Source organism: Carex rostrata, unplaced genomic scaffold (assembly GCF_964058835.1).
Source record: "Carex rostrata unplaced genomic scaffold, lpCarRost1.2 SCAFFOLD_39, whole genome shotgun sequence".
In the NCBI taxonomy this organism is placed as follows: domain Eukaryota; kingdom Viridiplantae; phylum Streptophyta; class Magnoliopsida; order Poales; family Cyperaceae; genus Carex; species Carex rostrata.
Window position 1 is genome coordinate 392,501 of NW_027601187.1, and position 5,000 is coordinate 397,500.

A 5,000-nucleotide genomic window follows, 5' to 3' on the forward strand; every position below is an offset into this window, starting at 1 on the left:
AGCGGATGCGGCCACGCGTTGGGGAAAACTAAGCGGATACGGCCAAGTGTGGGGGAAAAATGGCCCGAAAACATCCCAGCGGCAAGCGGAAGCGGCTAACGTTGGGCAAAAGTGACCCGAAAACAGTTCAGCGGGGGAAAACTAAGCGGATGCGGGCACGCGTTGGGGAAAACTAAGCGGATGCGGCCAAGTGTCGGTGGAAATTGGCCCGAAAACAGCCCAGCGGCAAGCGGAAGCGGCTAACGTTGGGCAAAAGTGACCCGAAAACAGTTCAGCGGGGGAAAACTAAGCGGATGCGGCCACGCGTTGGGGAAAACTAAGCGGATACGGCCAAGAGTCGGTGGAAATTGGCCCGAAAACAGTCCAGCGGCAAGCGGAAGCGGCTAACGTTGGGCAAAAGTGACCCGAAAACAGTTCAGCGGGGCAAAACTAGGCGGATGCGGCCACGCGTTGGGGAAAACTAAGCGGATACGGCCAAGTGTGGGGGAAAAATGGCCCGAAAACAGCCCAGCGGCAAGCGGAAGCGGCTAACGTTGGGGAAAAGTGACCCGAAAACAGTTAAGCGGGGGAAAACTAAGCGGATGCGGCCACGCGTTGGGGAAAACTAAGCGGATGCGGCCAAGTGTCGGTGGAAATTGGCCCGAAAACAGCCCAGCGGCAAGCGGAAGCGGCTAACGTTGGGCAAAAGTGCCCCGAAAACAGTTCAGCGGGGGAAAACTAAGCGGATGCGGCCACGCGTTGGGGAAAACTAAGCGGATACGGCCAAGAGTCGGTGGAAATTGGCCCGAAAACAGTCCAGCGGCAAGCGGAAGCGGCTAATGTTGGGCAAAAGTGACCCGAAAACAGTTCAGCGGGGGAAAACTAAGCGGATGCGGGCACGCGTTGGGGAAAACTAAGCGGATGCGGCCAAGTGTCGGTGGAAATTGGCCCGAAAACAGCCCAGCGGCAAGCGGAAGCGGCTAACGTTGGGCAAAAGTGACCCGAAAACAGTTCAGCGGGGGAAAACTAAGCGGATGCGGCCACGCGTTGGGGAAAACTAAGCGGATACGGCCAAGAGTCGGTGGAAATTGGCCCGAAAACAGTCCAGCGGCAAGCGGAAGCGGCTAACGTTGGGCAAAAGTGACCCGAAAACAGTTCAGCGGGGCAAATTTTTGAAATTTTTTTTGAAATTTTTTTGAATTTTTGAAATTTTTGAAGTTTTTTTGGGTTTTTGGACTTTTTTTGAATTTTTGAAATTTTTGAATTTTTTTGAATTTTTTTGAATTTTTTGAATTTTTTTTGAATTTTTGAAATTTTTTTTTTTTTTGAATTTATTTGATTTTATAAATTTTTTGTGATTTTTTGAGATTTTTTTGAATATTTTACATGGGTGATTTTGACTTGGGGGATTTTCAGGGGGTGGTAACCCTGGGCGTGGCTAGAGCCTCAAAATGCATATTCCCCTATAGGGGGGCAAGGTTTTCAAAAATGGGTGCCCCCTCATGTACACGCGCGTGGGTGTACATGGCCCCGTCGGTGCCAGCGTGGGTGGAAAATGGCCCGAAAACAGCCCAGCGGCAAGCGGAAGCGGCTAACGTTGGGCAAAACTGACCCGAAAGCAGTATAGCTTGGAAAATTAAGCGGATGCAGCCAATTGTTGGCGAAAACTAAGCGGATACGGCCAAGTGTCGGTGAAAAATGGCCCGAAAACAGTCCAGCGGCAAGCGGAAACGGCTAACGTTGGGCAAAAGTGACCCGAAAACAGTTCAGCTGGGGGAAATTAAGCGGAAGCAGCCAAGCGTTGGGGAAAACCAAGCGGATACGGCCAAGAGTCGGTGGAAAATGGCCCGAAAACAGTCCAGCGGCAAGCGGAAACGGCTAACGTTGGGACAAAGTGACCCGAAAACAGTTCAGCTGGGGAAAATTAAGCGGATGCAGCCAAGCGTTGGGGAAAACTAAGCGGATCCGGCCCAGAGTCGGTGGAAATTGGCCCGAAAACAGTCCAGTGGCAAGCGGAAGCGGCTAACGTTGGGCAAAAGTGACCCGAAAACAGTTCAGCGGGGGAAAACTAAGCGGATGCGGCCACGCGTTGGGGAAAACCAAGCGGATACGGCCAAGTGTTGGGGAAAAATGGCCCGAAAACAGCCCAGCGGCAAGCGGAAGCGGCTAACGTTGGGGAAAAGTGACCCGAAAACAGTTAAGCGGGGGAAAACTAAGCGGATGCGGCCACGCGTTGGGGAAAACTAAGCGGATGCGGCCAAGTGTCGGTGGAAATTGGCCCGAAAACAGCCCAGCGGCAAGCGGAAGCGGCTAACGTTGGGCAAAACTGACCCGAAAACAGTTCAGCGGGGGAAAACTAAGCGGATGCGGCCACGCGTTGGGGAAAACTAAGCGGATACGGCCAAGAGTCGGTGGAAATTGGCCCGAAAATAGTCCAGCGGCAAGCGGAAGCGGCTAACGTTGGGCAAAACTGACCCGAAAACAGTTCAGCGGGGGAAAACTAAGCGGATGCGGCCACGCGTTGGGGAAAACTAAGCGGATACGGCCAAGAGTCGGTGGAAATTGGCCCGAAAACAGTCCAGCGGCAAGCGGAAGCGGCTAACGTTGGGCAAAAGTGACCCGAAAACAGTTCAGCGGGGGAAAACTAAGCGGATGCGGCCACGCGTTGGGGAAAACTAAGCGGATACGGCCAAGAGTCGGTGGAAATTGGCCCGAAAACAGTCCAGCGGCAAGCGGTAGCGGCTAACGTTGGGCAAAACTGACCCGAAAACAGTTCAGCGGGGGAAAACTAAGCGGATGCGGCCACGCGTTGGGGAAAACTAAGCGGATACGGCCAAGTGTTGGGGAAAAATGGCCCGAAAACAGCCCAGCGGCAAGCGGAAGCGGCTAACGTTGGGCAAAAGTGATCCGAAAACAGTTCAGCGGGGGAAAACTAAGCGGATGCGGCCACGCGTTGGGGAAAACTAAGCGGATACGGCCAAGGGTCGGTGAAAAAGGGCCCGAAAACAGTCCAGCGGCAAGCGGAAGCCGCTAACGTTGGGCAAAAATGACCCGAAAACAGTCCAGCGGGGGAAAACTAAGCGGATGCGGCCAAGCGTTGGGGAAAACTAAGCGGATACGGCCAAGCGTCGGTGAAAAAGGCCCGAAAACAGTCCAGCGGCACGCCGAAGCGGCTAACGTTGGGCAAAAATGGCCAAAAGCGGTGGAGCAGGGCGGTCTGAATCTATGCATCCACATAAAATGGGGGGTAAACCTGGGGGATTTCCAGGGGGTGGTAACCCTGGGCGTGGCTGGAGACCCAAAATGCATATTCCCCTATAGGGGGGAAGGATTTTTGGAAGAGGCAGCCCCTCATGTACATGCCAAGCGGGGTGTACATGGCCCCTGTGGGTGCCTCCGTCGGTGTAAAATGGCCCGAAAAACAAGATTATGTTACCCGAAGACACGATTATGTTACCGAAAAAACACGGTTGAGCGGGGGCAGTAAGCACGGTTGAGCGGGGGCAAAAAACACGGTTGAGCGGGGCAAAAAACACGGTGCAGCGGGGACAAAAGACACGATTTTGTTACCGAAAAACACGGCCCGTCGGGGGCAAGGAACACGAATATGTTACCGAAAAACACGGACCACGCGGGTTGAAATCCCCAGCCGTAGAGCCGGCGAAACACGGTGGGGCAGGGCGTCTAAGCGTGGAGGCGCCCGTAAGACCGATGCGGGTTGAAATCCCCAGCCGTAAAGCCGGCGAAAAGCGGTCGGGCAGGGTTACTCCGCGTGGAGTTTTGCCCGTAAGGCCGATGCGGGTAGCCGCGCGGGTTGAAATCCCCAGCCGTAAAGCCGGTGAAACACGGTTCATTGGGGCGCCTAAGCGTGGAGGCGCCCCGCAGAGACCGAGCGGGTTGAAATCCCCAGCCGTAAAGCCGGCGAAACACGGTTCATTGGGGCGCCTAAGCGTGGAGGCGCCCGCAGAGACCGAGCGGGTTGAAATCCCCAGCCGTAAAGCCGGCGAAACAAGTTCGGGCAGGGCGACTCCGCGTGGAGTTTTGCCCGTAAGACCGATGCGGGTAGCCGCGCGGGTTGAAATCCCCAGCCGTAAAGCCGGCGAAACACGGTTCATTGGGGCGCCTAAGCGTGGAGGCGCCCCGCAGAGACCGAGCGGGTTGAAATCCCCAGCCGTAAAGCCGGCGAAACAAGTTCGGGCAGGGCGACTCCGCGTGGAGTTTCGCCCGTAAGACCGATGCGGGTAGCCGCGCGGGTTGAAATCCCCAGCCGTAAAGCCGGCGAAACACGGTTCATTGGGGCGCCTAAGCGTGGAGGCGCCCCGCAGAGACCGAGCGGGTTGAAATCCCCAGCCGTAAAGCCGGCGAAACACGTTCGGGCAGGGTGTCTAAGCGTGGAGGCGCCCGTAAGACCGATGCGGGTAGCCGTGCGGGTTGAAATCCCCAGCCGTAAAGCCGGCGAAACACGGTTGAGCAGGGCGCCTAAGCGTGGAGGCGCCCTGCAGTGACCGAGCGGGTTGAAATCCCCAGCCGTAAAGCCGGCGAAACACGGTTCATTGGGGAGCCTAAGCGTGGAGGCGCCCCGCAGAGACCGAGCGGGTTGAAATCCCCAGCCGTAAAGCCGGCGAAACACGTTCGGGCAGGGCGTCTAAGCGTGGAGGCGCCCGTAAGACCGATGCGGGTAGCCGTGCGGGTTGAAATCCCCAGCCGTAAAGCCGGCGAAACACGGTTCATTGGGGAGCCTAAGCGTGGAGGCGCCCCGCAGAGACCGAGCGGGTTGAAATCCCCAGCCGTAAAGCCGGCGAAACACGTTCGGGCAGGGCGTCTAAGCGTGGAGGCGCCCGTAAGACCGATGCGGGTAGCCGTGCGGGTTGAAATCCCCAGCCGTAAAGCCGGCGAAACACGGTTGAGCGGGGCGCCTAAGCGTGGAGGCGCCCCGCAGTGACCGAGCGGGTTGAAATCCCCATCCGTAAAGCCGGCGAAACACGGTTGAGCGGGGTGCCTAAGCGTGGAGGCGCCCCGCA